Consider the following 21,189-nt stretch of genomic DNA (forward strand, 5'->3'; position numbering starts at 1 on the left):
ATAAATGTACCGAGAAACGTAAAAAAATCCCAAGTGCGATCAAATTCTGCCATGTTTGGGGTGATTTGCTTTCACAGGTACATTCTGCGGTAAAATTGCTCTAAATCATAATTTTTCAGATACGTACGATTATGGAGAAACCAAACTTCAATTAAAAATAAAATAAAATAAAAAATCTGAAATTTTGAAAAAAAAAAAATCTTTTTCATTTGTGTTGCCATATTCCGAGATCCTTTTATTTGTGTGACGAGCTGATCGTATTAGTCATACAATTTTTTTGCTGTATACAATATTATTAACTTTTTTAATATCTGTTTCAAGGGAAAAACTATGTTTTTCAAAAGTCATTGTTACGTCAAGTGACACGTCAGGTTTCAAAAATGGGACCGTGTCCTAACTTCGAGTTAGTTATTGTTACCCGCAGAATGGGATGGGCTGTCTGTGGTTCTCTTGCTAGGGTTACTCTGTATACTCTGAGATAAAACATGAAAGATATTGTGGTATATAGGTTTACTGGTTGATTTGATGACTATTGCTTGTCCTAATTACTGGCTACAGCTTTTCTCCCCCTTGGGCTGCTCGGATTCTGAGATCTTCTACCATTACTGAGATATGGCCTGACATTGGACTGAGTTTCGAACTGTAGATTGCCACTCATGTCATTAAGAGACAGTTTTCTGTTTGGTTGGCAAGAGTGGGATGTACTCTTTTTTTCATAGTATTAGGCATGGTGGGAAGGAGTTAAAGGAACCTATCAATAGGATGAGTAATAATTTGTTAATCAGTGGGTGGACTGACTACTGGGACCTCCATCAATCCCAGCAATAGGGCTCTGTCTGAATTAACTGGTGGTTGAGCAGCATGTGAACCTCCGCTCAAATTCCCATGCTCTATGGTACTGCAGAAAATTGTTGAATAATGTCCAATTTAGTGGCAGTCTATAGAGAATGAATGGATCGGCGGTGGAGCTCCGCAGATCTCAAGATTGGTCGGGGATTCATTGGTCATGTGTATCCACTATCCCATCAGTAAGGAAGAACGTATGCATCTGACAGAACACTTAATTACAGACGAGTCCATGCCTGATTTCCATTGGTTATAACCATTTTAATGAATGATGATACATAAGTGACAGTATTATAACACTATTACAATAATTAATACTTATATATTTTATATATTTTCTCCTGGGGTTCTCCATCCTCTGTGCTAAGCCCTGCGATAATAAATAAGGAGACTCAGATACACGGCAGCTTGAAGGTCTTTGATTTTTTTATTACCTTCTTTCAAGGTGTTACATATAAAAGCTCCCACTGGCAATGTGAGGCAACAGTCAGGTAGCACAGATAATGTGCCCTGGGACTCATGAAGAGTCAGCCTTCAGCGCTCAGGAGAGGAAAAACCTCCGGTGGAGGAAACCTCTAGGGAACCATGGCTGACAGACGGCCCTTCCCTTGGGCAGTGTTGGAAAATGGCACCATGTGCCGCCGTTTGCAGCAGAAGACTCACTTATTCTGTGATGTCATCTGACTGCGGAAAGTCCGGTATTGAGAACAGAATCCGAGCCCGGAATCTGCCTTGTACTGAAACGCAGATCATCTGATCCTGACATGGTGGCCACCATATCATTGACTTGTCATAATCATTACCTGCCACTGTACCCCATCTTCATTGTGTGAACAACAGCGTAACCCCCGCTCTGGAACAGTGCTCTGCAGATACAGAAAATAGACTGGTCATAGAGCAGCCAAATATGACATAAAAGGCACGTATACACAATTTACTCCTGGACACTAATGCTCATTATATTCCCCTTACCTGGATTATATTTGGGTCCATGACGATGGTGATGACAGAGGCACCGACACTTTTTATAGCGGAGACTCAGGGGTTCTTCTTGTTCTGGGACACATCGCTGGATCAAAAAACAGAAAACAACTTTATAATCCTGAACTGATAAAATTCATAATATATCTCTTTAGGGTCAGGAACTACTAATACTTTGCTGTCTGATATACAGTGCCTACAAGTAGTATTCAACCCCCTGCAGATTTAGCAGGTTTACACATTCGGAATTAACTTGGCATTGTGACATTTGGACTGTAGATCAGCCTGGAAGTGTGAAATGCACTGCAGCAAAAAAGAATGTTATTTCTTTTTTTTTTTTTAAATTTTGAAAAGTTTATTCAGAGGGTCATTTATTATTCAACCCCTCAAACCACCAGAATTCTGTTTGGTTCCCCTAAAGTATTAAGAAGTATTTCAGGCACAAAGAACAATGAGCGTCACATGTTTGGATTAATTATCTCTTTTTCCAGCCTTATCTGACTAATTAAGACCCTCCCCAAACTTGTGAACAGCACTCATACTTGGTCAACATGGGAAAGACAAAGGAGCATTCCAAGGCCATCAGAGACAAGATCGTGGAGGGTCACAAGGCTGGCAAGGCGTACAAAACCCTTTCCAAGGAGTTGGCCCTACCTGTCTCCACTGTTGGGAGCATCATCCGGAAGTGGAAGGCTTATGGAACTACTGTTAGCCTTCCACGGTCTGGACAGCCTTTGAAAGTTTCCACCCGTGCCGAGGCCAGGCTTGTATCTCATGGCAGTGGGGACATTGGTTTCAGTCAATACCATAAGTAACGTACTCCACCGCAATGGTCTAAGTTCCAGACGAGCCCGTAAGGTACCTTTACTTTCAAAGCGTCATGTCAAGGCTCGTCTACAGTTTGCTCATGATCACTTGGAGGACTCTGAGACAGACTGGTTCAAGGTTCTCTGGTCTGATGAGACCAAGATCGAGATCTTTGGTGCCAACCACACACGTGACGTTTGGAGACTGGATGGCACCCCAAGAATACCATCCCTACAGTCAAGCATGGTGGTGGCAGCATCATGCTGTGGGGCTGTTTCTCAGCCAAGGGGCCTGGCCATCTGGTCCACATCCATGGGAAGATGGATAGCACAGCCTACCTGGAGATTTTGGCCAAGAACCTCCGCTCCTCCATCAAGGATCTTAAGATGGGTCGTCATTTCATCTTCCAACAAGACAACGACCCAAAGCACACAGCCAAGAAAACCAAGGCCTGGTTCAAGAGGGAAAAAATCAAGGTGTTGCAGTGGCCTAGTCAGTCTCCTGACCTTAACCCAATTGAAAACTTGAGGAAGGAGCTCAAGATTAAAGTCCACATGAGACACCCAAAGAACCTTGATAACTTGGAGAAGATCTGCATGGAGGAGTGGGCCAAGATAACTCCAGAGACCTGTGCCGGCCTGATCAGGTCTTATAAAAGACGATTATTAGCTGTAATTGCAAACAAGGGTTATTCCACAAAATATTAAACCTAGGGGTTGAATAATAATTGACCCACACTTTTATGTTGAAAATTTATTAAAATTTAACTGAGCAACATAACTTGTTGGTTTGTAAGATTTATGCATCTGTTAATAAATCCTGCTCTTGTTTGAAGTTTGCAGGCTCTAACTTATTTGCATCTCATCAAACCTGCTAAATCTGCAGGGGGTTGAATATTACTTGTAGGCACTGTATATATATATATATATATATATATATATATATATATATATATATATCTATATCTATATTTATATATATACAGTGTATATATATCAATCAGACAGCAAAGTCTCAACAAGAGTACCCACAGAGGAGTAACGGGGAAGGTAGTGGCCTCCTGGGGCCGGTGGTGAGTACTGCAGGCAACTAGTGTTCTCAATGTCCATGCAGTGCAATGCCATATACATTGCTATTGTAACAGAACAGCAGCTGTAAATAGAATGTTAGTATACTGCAAATGGTTAATGGCGGGTGACGGTCAGTGGCATATTTCACCACATCTCGCAGCCATTATTATTATGAGCTCCTGCCATTAATAACTTTACATGCTAGCACTCCTATGATGATGATCGTACCGTATTTAGGGATTTAGTAGATGCACGCGATGTGACGTTTCTCTGGTACGGGGTCAGACAGCCGATTCAATCTCTTCCCTCTCTCTGAGGACAGAGTATTATATTTCTAGCTGTCAATGGTGAGATCATGGGATGGTTGGATTCTGCGCTTCAGTTTGTCCATTACAGACCTCTGGTGACATGGAGGATCCGTTCTGCTGTATTGGGTCCATGGTACAGACAGCGACCCTGCGGTGAAGTAGAGCAAAAGGAAATATATCAGAGAGACGCAGGAAACGCAATAAATATTGTGAAACATAAAAATGACAGAACATCACTATACAAGGAAGATACAATAAATCAGACTTATTAATACTCTCTGATAGGATATCTGTTTTGTTGCCCACAGCAGCCAATCAAAGCACAGCATTCACTCTACCAAAGCAGCCTAAGAAATGCAAGCTGAGCTCTGATTCGTAGCCATGGTCAACAAAAAACTGTTGTGATAAATGAGGCCTATGACCTTCTCATGGATGTGGTCCCGATCCTCACATGTTCCTGGCAAAGAAATTGGGGAATGAGTGAAAATAATGGATGAAAATCCCCTGTGATAGATGGAACTATAGATAAACCAAAGATAAGGTGCCCGGGGGCTGAGGCCACTTTTTGTGGTATGTGAATAACTAGAACCATTCGTTGTGGCTTTTGTTACACATATACATATTATCACGTGAAGACATTTTATTAACCCTGTAACAATATTGTGTCGCCAGGGGTTAAGGAGATACCCAGAACCGGGCCAAGGGGTCGCTTCTGGAAAGGGGATCACGGTGTCGTGACCCGGTCCGTGCTCCCTGGTTCCACAATAAAAAGGGGGGTTATGTTCGTGACGCCACCCGTGGAATGTGATCAGAGATGACCACCGCTGCTGCAGAACCTCCGGGGTGATGGAAGGCAGCTTGAGATGGGACGGCTCCCCACGGGTAGAGCCTTTTCCCCGGGGCAGTGTGTTAGTCTATGGGGGGGGGAGCAGGACACGAGCACAATAAACAGGCAGACTCACGGTTTTGCAGTTTCTTTGTCCTTTACTGTAGATGGCATTCAGCAGAGTACTGTCCACGGAGTCTGTGAGGGGTTCAGGGCTTCTCCCACCCAGCCGGGCCGTTTTGGCTTCCTTGCCTGCACTGTGTGTCTGTGGCCCCGCTGCTGAGTGAACTATGCAGCTGGCTCTGCTCTGCTCTGCTCCTAGGTACCGACCTGACAGGCAACTCGAGTCCTTCCTAGTATGTTCCTGAACTCTGCGCTTGTTGCTTGTGTCTGTGGAACAGGTGAAAGATCTGGAATCTTCACTTATCTGGTGGTAACTGTGCAGCATGTAACCTGCAGTCTCGGATCCAGCATCCGTTCTGTGTGCTCCACTGGGGATGAGCTCTGCAATGCTCTGCCTCCCAGGAATGTTCCTCTGTGTAATCTGTCTCCTTTCCTCAGACCCTCAGCTAGGCCTGGAATTGGTCAGTGGATCCTGAGGTGAGCTCAAGCCAGCTTCCAACCTACAGAGATCCTGTCTTCTCAGTGCTCTGCACTGAACTTCCAAACTGAAACTACTCCTGACCATTTCCTCCCCCCCCAGCAGAATGTACAGGGAAGCAGCTTGGTCTCCCCCTTCTGGCCAGGAGGTCTTGGTGTTGTGTGTGGGGAGTTAACCCTTTGTGTTGTTACTGTGGCAACCCTGGGGTGCCACATTCCCCCTTAGTGAAGAACAGTACTCCGGGACTGTGAAACAAACAAACAAGTTATCACAACAATTATATATATATACAGAGTCTCAAAAGGAAAAAATACAAAAACCTTAAAGTTCAAAAAGAGTCCAAAATGTTCAAAAATATATAAGTGTTCATACAGTATAGTCTCTGTAGGTACTGGGCTTTTGGTCTTAACGTTGCAATTAAATAAACATTTCAATCAACAAACACTTCTTAAAGGTGTCTCTACTCTGGTCATAAGTGCAGTAGGCCTCACGGCCCTCGGGCCACCAACAATGTGATCAAGTTGTAACTCTCCGTGCTGCCACCTTACACCACTCTTCTCTCACCTTTTCTGTACACTAAACTGTTACGGTTTTTCATATAAACATTATAACATATGTACATTTTATATGCAATTTCACATTAGTCCTTATATCTTGCTGGTATCTGACCCTGAGTACTACGCTGTGACCTGCGTACTGCTGGTGTACTGGGTGTACTTAGCATAATAGTGTGGGTGGAAGTGTACCTATTTGGTGTTTCTGGTACTTGTGAGGATGGTGGACTGACTGTAGGACTGGCAAGCTCACTGGGACCAGGAATCTGTTCTTCCTCTACGGTTTCAACTTCCAGTTCTTCATGTCTTGGGACTTCTTGTGGTATGGATTCTGATGTTGGTTCCGCCACTTGAGGGAAGGCGATCATTGGGACTACTACTGCTCCATAGTAATTTGGCCATGTTTTTGGGAAATCTCCTAAGACTGTATGGAACACATCTTCTTCCTCCTTGACAGGTTGTACCTGTATGGGTAAGGTGACTTCTGGTGTCTTCAGGGTTTCAGGACACGGTTTGAGTTGATCTCTTGACACGACAGCTGATGTCCTTCCTTCATCCTTACTGATGAGACACACTTTGGGATTATCCATACTGGATGGTAAGACTGTATATGGGGTGGTTTCCCACTGATTATCCAATTTGTTTGTGCGCCGTTTCCTCTTGAGAACTTGGTCACCAGGTTGCAATGGGGTTGCTAGAGCATGCTGGTTGAAGTTTCTCTCTTGTCTTCCCCTAGCTTGTTGGAGACTTTTCTCTACGCACTCTTGTACTTGGCGATACTGTTGCTGACGTAGGGTATCCCAATTGGATTCTTGAATTTCTGCATCTGGCTTCAGAATTCCCATATCTAAATCAATTGGCAGTTTACCGGGCCTTGCACGCATAAGGTAAGCGGGGGTGCAGTTTGTAGAACTCACCGGGACATGATTGTACAAGTCCACCAAGTCTGGCAATTTCTCTGGCCATTGATTTCTTTCTGACTCTGGTAAGGTCTTCAACAGGTCAATCACAATATGGTTCATCTTCTCACATAAGCCATTTGTTTGGGGATGGTATGCTGTTGTGCGGATCTTTTTACAGCCATACATGTTGCAGAATTCTTGGAAGATCTGTGATTCGAAAGCTGGACCTTGATCTGCAAGGACTTGTTCTGGGTAACCATGGGGTCTGCAAAAGTACGTCTGGAATGCTTTAGCTGCTGTTCTAGCTGTAAGGTCTTTCACGGGTACCACCACTAAGAAGCGTGAGTAATGGTCCACGATGGTTAAGGCATAAACATAGCCGGACCGGCTTGGTGACAACTTGACGTGGTCTAATGCGACTAGCTCGAGTGGTTGCTTGGTTACTATGGACTGGAGTGGAGCTCTCTGGTTCTGTTGATCCTTTCTTCTGAGGTTGCACGGTCCGCATTTTCTACACCAATCTTCAATTGATTTTCTCATGCCAACCCAGTAGAATCTTTCTCTTAAGAGCACTTCCAACTTTTTCCAACCAAAATGACCAGCACCGTCGTGGTAAGCTTCCAGAACCATCTTGACGTCTCTCTTGGGCACGATGATCTGCCAGACCAACTCATGTGTTTTTGGATTGGTGTGCCTTCTACAGAGCTTCCCTTGGTACAGGAACAATTTACCTCTCTCTTTCCAGAGATGTTGTGTCTCAGCTGGGGCATTCTGATTAGGGTATGCACCTTGTTGTGTAAGCAGTTCTTTCACTAGCTTCACAGCTGGATCGCTGTCTTGTGTGTCAGCCCATCCGTGGTGTGCCAATGGGTTGAGAGTTGCCTGCTGTTGTTTTTGGTAGACACTCGGTTGATACTGTCCCACCTTAGGACGGTGAAAGGCCGGCAGCTCAATTTCTTCCAGTCCCTCCGGTTCCTCTTCCACGTTCCCCGAGTGTGGCATCCGGGATAAGGCATCTGCATTCCCATTCTTGTGGCCTGCCCTGTACTTGATGACAAAGTTGTAGTTTGACAGTCGGGCTATCCATCGCTGTTCCAGCGCACCTAATTTTGCAGAGTCCAGGTGGGTCAACGGATTGTTGTCAGTAAAGATGGTAAATTCTGCAGCTGCCAGGTAGTGTTTGAAACGCTCTGTTACAGCCCAAACTACTGCCAGTAGTTCTAACTTGAAGGAGCTGTAATTCTCTGGGTTTCTTTCTGTAGGCCGGAGCTTCCTGCTTGCAAAGGCAATAACTTTCTCCTTGCCTTCCTGCTTTTGAGACAATACTGCTCCCAGTCCTACGTTGCTGGCATCCGTGTACAAAATGAAGGGTTGATGGTAATCTGGATATGCCAGGATCTCTTCTCCTGTCAGTGCCCACTTCAACTTCTTAAAGGACTCTTCTCTCTCATCACTCCACTGGAAAGGAGGATTTCGGGCTGCAGACTTTTTTGACTGTCCTACCAGGATGTCTTGAAGGGGAGCTGCTAGCTTCGTGAACCCTTTTATAAATCTTCTATAGTAGCCCACCAGTCCCAGGAATTGCCTCACCTCTTTCACGCTGGTGGGTCTCGGCCAATCTCTGATCACGGTAACTTTTTCAGGATCTGGTGCTACCCCTTCTGAGCTCACGACATGTCCCAGGTACTGTACCCTTGGCTTTAGAAGGTGACACTTGGATGGCTTGATTTTCATGCCGTATCCGGATAAGGCTTCAAACACTTCTGCCAGGTCTTGTAGATGCTGTTCATAGGTCTTGGAGTAGACTATGACGTCATCCAGGTACAGGAGGACAGTTTCAAAGTTCTTATGTCCTAGGCAGCACTCCATCAGTCGCTGGAAGGTTCCAGGTGCGTTGCAGAGTCCAAACGGCATACAATTGAACTCACAGAGGCCCATCGGCGTGGTGAATGCTGTCTTCTCCTTATCAGCCTCTGCCACAGGAACTTGCCAATACCCACTAGTCAGATCTAGGGTGGAAAAGTAAGTAGCGGATTTTAATGCAGCCAATGACTCTTCTATCCTAGGTAATGGGTATGCATCCTTGTGTGTAATGCGGTTGATACGTCTGTAGTCTACGCACATCCTCATGGTCCCATCTTTTTTCTTAACTAGCACTAGTGGGGCTGCCCAGGGGCTACAACTGTCTCTTATTACCCCTGCTTCTTTCATTTCTTTGAGCATGTCTTTGGCGCATTGGTAGTGAGCCGGTGGTACTGGTCTATACCTCTCCTTTATGGGTGGATGGTGACCTGTGGGTATAGTGTGCTCTACCCCTTTGATCTGCCCAAAGTCTAATGGGTGTTTGCTGAATATTTGTTCATATTCTTTCACTACCCTGTATACTCCATGCTTTTGATGGGAGGGTGTAGAATCGGTACCTACATGTAGCTTTTGGCACCAATCCTCCAGCTTTCCCTCTGAGCCATTGTCCTCCGCCTGATTTGACGGCTTCAAGGGCTCAACGGTGGTGATGGCGTTGTTATCAACCGTATATAGCTTAGCCATGGTAGCATACTTTGGTAGGGTGACCTCATCTTCCCCACAATTTAGAAGGCGTATTGGCACTCTCCCCCTGTGTACCTCAACTATTCCTCTGGCCGTCAGTACAGTGGGCCTACTGTCTGAGTACACGGGTTCTACCAGGGCCTGATAGTCTCGCCCTCTGATGCCTATTGCGGCTCTACACCAGACCAGCATTTCTGTTTTGGGAGGAATTACAATAGGTATTGGGTCACTTACCCTTGCACTGCCAATTTCACCTCCTGACATTTCTACCTGCTGCTTCAGCATCAAGGCTTTAATTTCCTTCTGCAGGAGTCTCTGTTGCCCAGGTTTGGAAGTCTCGACGATCTGCTGCAAGACTGTAATTACCTCTGCAAAACAATTTTCAATTACATTCATTCCTAGCAGCATAGTTGGTTCACGTTCTCGTCGGTCAACATCAACAATGATAATACCCTGATTCTGCAATTCTACTCTCCCAATCTTAATGGTCATTTCTCTGAAACCAACCTGTGGTACTAATTCACCATTGCTAGCCCATATATTCAATGCAACATTAGATGGACCACTGCTAACGTCTGAATCAGCCCAGTACCTCTTATAAAGGACATGCGGAATTGATGATATTTGGGAACCAGTGTCCAGCAAGGCGTTGAGCGGAATGCCATCCAGCACGATGGGGATGACTGGACGTCCCCCCACATACTTGTCGTGCCAGGGTGAAGGGCCTTGAGAGTTCATTCCTGAGGAGCGGCCCGCCTCCCCAGGGGATCCCCATTTAAAGCACATTCACGGGCAAAGTGACCTGGCTCATTGCAACGGCGGCAAATGGGCTGTCCATCCGGCTGGTAGCGGTCGCTGGGTCGTCCTCTCGTCGCTTGGTATCTCCTAGGCCTCATCCATGGGACATCCTCCTTGCTGGTCGCCAGCTCAATCTTGGGTGCAGACTTGGATCCACGCAGCTCCTGGACGATTCTAGCCATGGAAGCAACAGTGTCTGTAAGGGCTTCAAGCTTTTGATGGAGAGCCTCATTAGTGATCGGCTCCAGGTGGTTAGCAGCAGCCGCTGACATGGCCGATGTCACCGGCACTACTGGCTGCTGGGGTGCCACTGTAAGGTGTTGAACAGAGTCTATATCCTGCGGCTCCTCCACCTGCTGGAGGCGGATGGCTCTATCCTTTAGCTGGGCAAATGTTAGTCCTGGATCCTGGATCACCATCATGCTCAGTTGTCCCCGGTGGGAAGGGGATGAGAGTCCATCCAGGAATTGGTCTATCAGCAGCTTATCTGCTCCAGGGGCTAAGGCAGGTTCTGCTAATTTAAGTGCTCTGAGCGCCTCCTGCAAGTTTAAGGCAAAGTCTCTTGCGCTCTCTCTAGGTTTTTGCTTGCATCCAAAGAACCTCATTTTAGCCCGGCTGCCAGCAGTGGATTCAAAAGCTGCTTTTAGTCCAGCTATTATATGCTCTACAGTGTCCTTTGCATCGTCCGGCCAGGATGTAGCCTCCCGCTGGGCATTGCCAGTTAACTGTCCCATAAGCATACCAACACGCTGAGCTTCTGTCAGGGGGTACATGCTGTAGTAGATTTTTAGCTTTCCGATAAAGTCATTAAGTGTGTTGGGCTCACCTGAGTACTGCGGCAGCCACACTGCACCCGGGGTGTATGGCATCAGGAACGGCATGATAGGTGCCGCTGCACCGCCGGGTACAACAGCGTCTCCCTGCTGCGACATCTTTGCGCCCCCTTAGTTAATTTCACCAGTCTTCTTGACAGCAAGCCTGGGACACTTTTCTGCGTTTTCGTTCGGGTCGCAGCACCGAGCGCACCTCCTCCGCAAGCGGTAGGCGGAGTCTTAGTTTAGGCGCGATGTTTTCCCGCGCGTAGCAGCTAATGGCGCGATTAAAGATGGCGCCTGGAAAATTTTACCAATGATGTTTTTGGATTTTTCCAGGTATCTTTGCAAAGTTTAAAGTCCGTTCTTTGTTGCAACAATTCACAGTGCAAGTCTTTTATGCGATGCAATAAGTCTTTACAGGCACACGTCACCCGTGTTGCAGCCGGGTCAAGTCCGCATCCTGTTCGTGACGCCAAAGTTGTGTCGCCAGGGGTTAAGGAGATACCCAGAACCGGGCCAAGGGGTCGCTTCTGGAAAGGGGATCACGGTGTCGTGACCCGGTCCGTGCTCCCTGGTTCCACAATAAAAAGGGGGGTTATGTTCGTGACGCCACCCGTGGAATGTGATCAGAGATGACCACCGCTGCTGCAGAACCTCCGGGGTGATGGAAGGCAGCTTGAGATGGGACGGCTCCCCACGGGTAGAGCCTTTTCCCCGGGGCAGTGTGTTAGTCTATGGGGGGGGGAGCAGGACACGAGCACAATAAACAGGCAGACTCACGGTTTTGCAGTTTCTTTGTCCTTTACTGTAGATGGCATTCAGCAGAGTACTGTCCACGGAGTCTGTGAGGGGTTCAGGGCTTCTCCCACCCAGCCGGGCCGTTTTGGCTTCCTTGCCTGCACTGTGTGTCTGTGGCCCCGCTGCTGAGTGAACTATGCAGCTGGCTCTGCTCTGCTCTGCTCCTAGGTACCGACCTGACAGGCAACTCGAGTCCTTCCTAGTATGTTCCTGAACTCTGCGCTTGTTGCTTGTGTCTGTGGAACAGGTGAAAGATCTGGAATCTTCACTTATCTGGTGGTAACTGTGCAGCATGTAACCTGCAGTCTCGGATCCAGCATCCGTTCTGTGTGCTCCACTGGGGATGAGCTCTGCAATGCTCTGCCTCCCAGGAATGTTCCTCTGTGTAATCTGTCTCCTTTCCTCAGACCCTCAGCTAGGCCTGGAATTGGTCAGTGGATCCTGAGGTGAGCTCAAGCCAGCTTCCAACCTACAGAGATCCTGTCTTCTCAGTGCTCTGCACTGAACTTCCAAACTGAAACTACTCCTGACCATTTCCTCCCCCCCCAGCAGAATGTACAGGGAAGCAGCTTGGTCTCCCCCTTCTGGCCAGGAGGTCTTGGTGTTGTGTGTGGGGAGTTAACCCTTTGTGTTGTTACTGTGGCAACCCTGGGGTGCCACAATATACTTACATTATTTGCAGTTTGGTAAGAGCATCCGATGTGAACCATCTTTGTGCCTGCATTTAATGGTCAGATTTACTTGTTTCGTGCTCTATCTGTAATAAAAAGTAAAATTAGTGAAGATCAGACATCTCCCAACATTAGCAGCACCCCTTCCCCATCATTCTTACATGTTTGATATGTTTAGATGATTAAGGAAAATCCATGATTACTTACCGGAGCAAACTGGTCTGTGGGCCCTGGACCAGAACCTGGGGTCAATGGTAACAGTCACAGGTCTGATAGAAACAGCAGCTCTGGTGATATGTAGGATCTTGGTCTGTCTTGGTGGTTGTGTCATGTCCAGTTGAAGGTCAGGACGATCTTTTAGACCGTCAATGACTCTACATGTCTTTTTTGATAGACATGGAGTCACTTTCTGACCTTTTTGGGAAATTCTGTGATCCTGCCATTCTGCAGGCAGGTTATTAGATGATTTCTCATCTTCGTACGCTGGTATTTAGCTTTGGGTTCACCGCCATCTGCCAGAAACTCATAGGCATTTGCTATAGCGAATAACCCGCAGTCATAAGGGTTTTTCTGCTGATCCACATTGAGATATATCAGATGTTTCAGGGGCTCATGGACAACATTACTGTAGATATTATTAACCTGCTCACGCATGGATGGAGACAGATTTCTGTTATTGATGCTGTCAGCCACCAAAATGTTGCCATTTGTGAAGCAGGTAGTCATCCAGTGCATCCTCTCCACATCAAAGTGAATTTGTACAGCTTTTCTTTGTACACTGTATCCAGGCACTAGAAGGGCGCAAGGAGGTTGCAGACCATCGAATCCCTCAAACTGACTCTGTAGCAGTTCTTGGGCCTTGCTGATGATATCGTCGTTCACCAAGCCTTTCTGCCCTTTGCTCTTCAGGATGGTAAAGTGCTCTGGAGACAGGTTGTTCATATTCTCCTGACTCTGTGAATCAGGCACCTCCACTTTTGAGGGTCCAGGCTCTGGGGTTCCTTTTGCAAATCGGTCAGAAATGTTTCCTGCAGCAACTCTTCTGACCCGTGCGAACTTCCCAGGCCGACTGTCCATGGAGGTTGGTGCTTTTCTTTTTTTACTGGTCTGGGGACTTTCTAGTGGCAGTCCCTTCTGTGCTCCTTGGGCACATTCTGGATCAGCAAGAACAGCTCCACTTTCTGCAACGTTGGAAGGGGAGTCAGTGTCATCCACTGTAAGAACAAGAAAATCCATCAAAATTATAATATGTTAGTGTCAAAACCAGAGGAGAAAAATAAAACATATTTCAGTGTGGTCTACATGATCACATGTCCACCAAAAATCAATGATAGAATAGAAAGAATGTGGACTAAAGTGCATTCAATTAAAACATGATTTTTATTACATATATATTTTTAAAAGCGTTAATTGAACAAAACAAAAATATATAAGTAAGCGTTGTAGACAATAAACACAGTGGGCAATAAATACAATAGGCGCAAAAGTATTAAAAAAGACCATATAAACCCGTAATCCAAAGAAGTTTTGTGCTTTGGAGAAGTCACAAAAATAGAAAAAGGTATTGCTGTATCTCACATGGAAAACCCCAGTTGGAAAAAAACAGAAAAATAAAAATATATATTATGGACCTACAGAAAAAAGACCAGTAGGCTACTGTCTCTGCATTCAGAGCTCTCATTACTGAAGAAAAGAGGTAAAGAATCCGGGGTGTCAAGAAGAATGACCAATGTAAATAAATAGCCAGTGCTATCCAGACTCAAAAAGTAAGCTATTACCTAGAGAGATGAATGGAGACCACAGAAGATCCCAAACTGGATACCCCAATGCACGTTTTGCATCCTGTTTGCTCACTTTCCTTCAGTACTGGGAGCTCTGAATGCAGACACAGTACCCCACTGTTCTTTTTTCTATAAACCCCTTCAATCTATATTGATCAATAGGGACACACATGTCCATAATATATATATATACATATATATATATATATACACATACATTACATAATATATATATACATATATATATATATATATATACTGTGTGTGTATGTATATCTTTATATATATATATATATACATATATACAAACACAGTATATATATATATATATATATATATATATATATATATATATATATATATATATATATATATATATATATATATATAGATGGATAGCTAGATAGATGCATTTATTTTATTTTTTTCTGTTTTTTCCAACTGGGATTATCCATATGAGATACAGCAATACCTTTTTCTATTTTTTGAGACTTCTCTACAGCACAAAATTTTTGGATTACTGGTTTATATGGTCTTTTTAACTTTGCTGTGCCTATTGTGTTTATTGCCCACTGTATTTATTGTCTACAACGCTTAGATATATACTAGCTGTGGCACCTGGTGTTGCTCAGGACAGTAACTGTCTCGCTGTTTGTCTGCCAGTCTCTGTCTGTCTCCTTCTCTGTCTGTCTCTCTCTGTTTCTCTTTATCTCTTTGTCTTCATGTCTCTTTCCCTACCTGTCTCTCTGTCTCTTTGTCTATATCTGTTTCTTTGTGTCTGTCTGTCTCTTTGTCTGCCTGTCTCTTTGTCTGTCTGTGTTTGTCTGTCTTTCTCTTTCCCTGTCTGTCTGTCTGTCTCTTTGCCTGTCTGTCTGTTTCCCTGGCTGCATTGTGACACGCTAACATTCCATTTAAGAGCGTGGATATGCATTCTTATGAAGTTCTGGCTGCACTGTGGCTCCCAGCTCCATTGGCTTTAATGGAGGCATGTTTTTTACAAATAACTGTAAAGCGTGGGGTTACAATTTCCCCTCAAAACATAGTCTATGACGTTCCCTGAGTCAAATGAAGTGTCTGTGTAAAATTTTGTGATTGTATATTCGGTGTGAATTCCTTTAGCGGACACACACACACACACACGCACGCACGCACGCACGCACGCACGCACACACACACACACACACACACACACACATTCATACACACACTCAGCTTTATATAATAGATATATATGTTTTTTTTTAACAATGTTGTGCCTATTGTATTTATTGCCCAGTGTATTTATTGTCTACAATGCTTACTTATATGTTTGTTTTGTCCAATTAAAAATATATCTAATAAAAATCATGTTTTAATTGAATGCACTTTAGTCCACATTCTTTCTCCTATTCTATCATTGTCATTTACTATGTAGATTGGTTTCCTCTTACCTGTGTCTTGGCTGATGATGGGGTCTTTACGTCTTTTTGTAAACGTCGACCTGAAAAAGCTCCTGCCCTGCGTAATGATGGCTGATTTCGTGGCCAAGAAGGCATTCTTCATCAGTGGTTTCCATTTCTGAAAGGATCTCCTGAATCGGGTCAGAAGGTTGGAACCAATTGACATGCAGGAGCAGAGAGCCTTGACCAACAGCCGCTGGCCATAATGGGGACGCCTATGAAACTTCATGACGTCGCTTTCTTTGTATTCCTAAAGAATTATATTCTTCTTTGTATTATTTGTATTCCTAGAGCTTTGTGTATCCAAAGGACACAAATCATCAAAAGTCATACAAATGACAACCTTGGCTCTGCTCTCAGGCATTATATAGACATTATTCCCATTGTGATATCATGGAGTAGATTGTGACATCAGAGTTATAGAATATTCCTTGTGCAATGTGACATCACAGCTCTAGGCTCACTATTAAGATTGATTCTGGGGTCTACTCTACAGCTACATACAATTATTACTTGACCCTTTTAATCAAATTTCCAACCATATTCTCAATTTATTGGGATGAAAAGTGTGTCTTTTTGTGGCAACATCTCCACTGAAATATATGGGAAAGCATTGGGGGAAGGAGAGGTTAGACCCTATAAATGAGAATATCCAAGGTGGCATGTATGACATATGCTCTAAGGGTTGAAGAGGTGGCCCAATAATTTGATTCAATTACTTATTTTGTTATCAATGCCTAATTATAATGCCCCTAAAGATCCCATATATCTTTTCTGCTAAGTTACATCTTGTTTTATGCCTTTTGTGCTTTGCCTTCTGTGCACTGGCAGTAGAGATGAGCGAACCGGTCGCGGTTCGGCTCGAGTTCGGTTCTAACCACTCAAACCACATAGGAAACAATGGGAGGCAATCACAAACACATAAAAACACCTAGAAAACACCCTCAAAGGTGTCCAAAAGGTGACAAACAACTCACAAGACAACACAAACACATGGGAAAGTGACAAGGACATATACTCATACGAAAACAAAAGAGCTGGACAAGGAAAAAGAGGAGGATACACAGATATGGCATGGCATGGCCTTCTAAAATCATGCAAAACACCGCAAGGTTACTCCAAGCGGAGTCTCCCTTTTTTCCAAAAATTGGGCCACACAGACACCCACCCCTTCAGTGGCAGCACTTGTGCCCCAGTTGTACACTTCACAGCTAGATTTGCATGAAGCACATTCAAAAATACGCCATCCTTAACCATCCCCAGGATGACACCGGGGTAGGTAGCTAAGTCTTTCCTGATCCCAGCTCTGTTCATGTTGGATCATTTTTAAAAACACTGTAAGCAAGGGTTATTCCAAGCGGAGTCTCCTTTTTTTTTCCAAAACTTGGGCCCCACACACACCCACCCATTCAGTGGCAGCACTTGTGCCCCAGTTGTACACTTCACAGCTAGATTTGCATCAAGCACATTCAAAAATGCGCCATACTTAACCTTCTCAGGATGACCCCGGGGTAGGTAGCAAAGTCTTTGCTGAACCATGACTTGTTCATCTTGGCTCCTTTTAAAAAACACAGCAAGCAAGGGTTACTCCAAGCGGTGTCTCCCTTTTTTCCAAAAATTGTGCCACACACACACCCACCCCTTCAGTGGCAGCACTTGTGCCCCAGTTGTCCACTTCACAGCTAGATTTGCATCAAGCACATTCAAAAATACGCCATCCTTAACTGTCCCCAGGATGACACCGGGGTAGGTAGCAAAGTCTTTGCCGAACCATGACTTGTTCATCTTGGCTCCTTTTAAAAAACACAGCAAGCAAGGGTTACTCCAAGCGGTGTCTCCCTTTTTTCCAAAAATTGGGCCACACACACACCCACTCCTTCAGTGGCAGCACTTGTGCCCCAGTTGTACACTTCACAGCTAGATTTGCATCAAGCACATTCAAAAATACGCCATCCTTAACCGTCCCCAGGATGACACTGGGGGAGGTAGCTAAGTCTTTCCTGATCTCAGCTTTGTTCATGTTGGATCATTTTTAAAAACACTGTAAGCAAGGGTTACTCCAAGCGGAGTCCCCCTTTTTTCCAAAAATTGGGCCCCACACACACCCACCCATTCAGTGGCAGCACTTGTGCCCCAGTTGTACACTTCACAGCTAGATTTGCATCAAGCACATTCAAAAATACGCCATCCTTAACCGTCCCCAGGATGACACCGGGGTAGGTAGCTAAATCTTTCCTGATCTCAGCTCTGTTCATCTTGGCTCCTTTTAAAAAACACAGCACGCAAGGGTTACTCCAAGCGGAGTCCCCCTTTTTTCCAAAAATTGGGCCACACACACACCCACCCCTTCAGTGGCAGCACTTGTGCCCCAGTTGTATGTCGCGGGTGGAGGAGGGGACGCTGCGCTCACCCACTGCTCTGGTCCGGCTACTGGTGCTGCTCGGTGGTGGCTCGAGCGGTGGACCAGATCCCGGGGACTTGAGCGGCGCTCCTCGCCCGTGAGTTAAAGGGGGTGGTAAGGGTGGTTTAGGGATATTGTCCGTGACGCCACCCACGGTTGTGGTGAGGTTGTGACACCACCGCTGCTCTGGACGGGAATCCCGGGAGCGATGACAGGGAGCAGCTTGGATGTTGGTTCTCCCCTCCGTGGGTAGGGAGGTTGGTTGTCCCGGGGCCCGGTGAGGGGTAGGGATGGATGGCAGGCGGGTTACGGGGTCTGGTGAGGTGCAGGCTCGCGGGGGCAGCGCTGTGCCGCACGGCACGGTGGTACTCACTCAGCCAATGATGAATGCAATGTCTCCGGTAAAACAAACGGCTGGATGGACGGGTCCCACAGACGGCTGCGGTAGCTCTCCTGGTAGGTTGATGGTGACTGCCTTTCCCTGCACCTGTGTTGTGTTTACGGTTCCAATGGCTTCCCACTCCGCTCCCCAGCTTGGATGGATGCTCAGGGAGCCCCTTTTGCCCGCAGGCTCTGGCCCTGGGAACTGTAGCCTTGGCGGTGACTGTTTCCCTTTACGGTGTGAGCTGTTGCCTTCAATCGGGACTTGACTGCTGGGAAACCCCGGAAGTTCCCTTCGCTAACAGATTTGACCAGTTTTACGGCGACTCCTAGCCTGGTCGGGGTCCGTAAGCCCTGCCGAATGGTGCTGGCTTCTCTTTGCTCCCCGATCCGGTAACGTCGGGCCACCGCCCGTCCCCGGTCCTTACGGTTCACTCCAATTAGCCTCTCCTGCAGACGGTCACCACCGTCTGCCAACCTTGCTGTTCCGTCCGGGCCACACACCCGGACGCCTTCAGTCTCCTCTACTACCACTTCCTTCTTCAACACTCAAAACTGAACTGACTCCTTATTCCGCCTCCAGGACTGTGAACTCCTCAGTGGGCGGGGCCAACCGCCTGGCCCACCCACTGGTGTGGACATCAGCCCCTGGAGGGAGGCAACAAGGATTTGTGTTTGACTTTGGTGTGCTTAGCCGGGGTGTGGGGTGTGTTGTTGTAGTACATGTGACGTCCTGGCTTGTCCAGGGTGCCACATTCCCCCTTAGTAAAATGCAGACCGTCCGCGGGCTGCCCGTCCATCACCGGTTTTATTTTTGTTTCTGTAGAAAAGGGTAAAACATATAAAACATATAAAACATTGGAACATAAGCATTTGCATGGATCTTCCCATAACGGGAGGTACGGTTCTTAAACGTTGCAAACGGTAATGGCTTCCGCTCTTCTCCCACCTAAACAACCTGGCCCTGATGCTGCCCCTAAGAAGTGGGCAGCACCCCTTGCCCCAGTCCATCACCAGGCTGCCCGAGCGGGTTCTGTCTCTTTCAGGGGACCCGCGTCCATGAGGACCCCTGAACCCCCAGAGGATCGCCACCGGTTACGGTAGTGGCGGGCCTGGGCCATCACTTTCCTCCAGGCCCATCCTCCCAAATCAGCCTCTCCGGAGGCAGTAACGGTATCAAGCCAACAACATTTTTATTTACATTCCACTGAGTTTGTGGTTGCCCTGCAAGTTCTCGGGCTTGTCCGTAAGCAGTTCCTTATGCAAGGATTGCAGACAGTCCCTACGGGGACAACAGTTGCCGGCAACGGCCAGTTTAATCAAAATCTCAATCAGGTTACTTCTTCGGTTGATTTGCTTATCATTTAAAAACTTTCAAACTGTACACTCAATACATAAAGGCCCCCCTTTTAAAGTGTAGTTTCCCTTTACCTAAGTGGGGGTCTACCTAGGTTGGGACGAGTGGACCTCCGGGGTCCAGTGTCAGTGGTGACAGACAGTGGGGCAGAGGGAACAATCAGTTCCTCTTCCCTGCTATCGTGTGGGGCAGGCGAAGGCGTAGGGGAGCTGGGTACAGGTACATCCTTGGGCACTGGCTCGTGGTTGGCCACTTCCATCACTTCCTCATCCACTGGTTGTGGGAACAGTATCACTGGAAGAATCACCGCGCTGTTCTGTGTAGGCCAGTCTGCTGGAAAATCGCCCATCATGGTGTGGATTACCACTTTTTCTTTCTCCGCTGGTCTGGGAACTAGAGCTTCATCCGCTACCCTCAATGCTGGTGGGCACCTCTTTAGATGGTCTCGGGAAACCGTGGCCAAGGTCCCTCCTTGGTCACGGCTGATCTGGTAAGCCTTCCTATTCTCCCATCCTGTGGGCTGTATTACATATGGGGTTTGTTCCCATTGATCATCCAGCTTGTGGGTCCTTCTTTTTCGCTTCAGCACTACATCTCCAGGCTGGAAGGGACCGGCAGACGCTTTCTTGTTGAAGCACTGCTCCTGTTGTCCCCGACTCCGGCACAAGTTCTTTTCAACATATTCCTGGACCTGTCGGTACTGTACCCTCCGCCGAGTGTCCCATTCAGCTGTCGAAGGGAGCGCTTCCGGGGCTTCAAACCCCATTTCTAAATCCACTGGTAGCCGGCCGGGGCGAGCCCTCATCAAGTATGCTGGAGTACACTTCGTTGAGCTGGAAGGGATGTTGTTATACATATCGACCAGGTCAGGTAGCTTCTCCGGCCACAGGTTCCGCTCTTCTAGCGGCAATGTCTTGAGGAGGCCCAGGACCAGGTAATTCATCTTTTCACACATGCCGTTGGTTTGGGCATGGTAAGGCGTGGTCCGGATTTTCTTGCAGCCGTACAACTGGCAGAATTCTTGGAATACCTCCGCTTCAAAGGCCGGACCTTTGTCAGTAAGGACCTTCTCAGGGTACCCATGCGGTCGGCAGAAATAAGCCTGGAACGCTCTAGTGGCAGTACGACCGGTTAGGTCTTTAACTGGGACAACCACCATGAACCTTGAATAGTGGTCTACAATGGTCAGAGCGTAGGTGTACCCACTTCGGCTGGGGGTGAGCTTTACATGGTCAAGGGCAACCAGCTCCAGCGGTTGATGCGTAATGATCGGGTGTAGGGGTGCCTTCTGGCTGGCCTCGTCCTT

At 46.5% G+C, this 21,189-nt stretch overlaps 1 long non-coding RNA gene across 1 annotated transcript; it reads right to left on the reverse strand.

The window, feature by feature from the left end:
* Positions 1–1,380: 1,380 nt before the first annotated feature.
* LOC142295008 (uncharacterized) lies at positions 1,381–13,217 on the reverse strand. Its single transcript, XR_012751342.1, has 5 exons — positions 12,732–13,217; positions 12,525–12,610; positions 3,933–4,160; positions 1,819–1,915; positions 1,381–1,712 (listed from the first exon to the last, which is right to left on the reverse strand). It is a non-coding gene; the product is annotated as an uncharacterized LOC142295008 (long non-coding RNA).
* Between the last annotated feature and the right edge of the window lie 7,972 nt (positions 13,218–21,189).

Source organism: Anomaloglossus baeobatrachus, chromosome 3 (assembly GCF_048569485.1).
Source record: "Anomaloglossus baeobatrachus isolate aAnoBae1 chromosome 3, aAnoBae1.hap1, whole genome shotgun sequence".
In the NCBI taxonomy this organism is placed as follows: Eukaryota; Metazoa; Chordata; class Amphibia; order Anura; family Aromobatidae; genus Anomaloglossus; species Anomaloglossus baeobatrachus.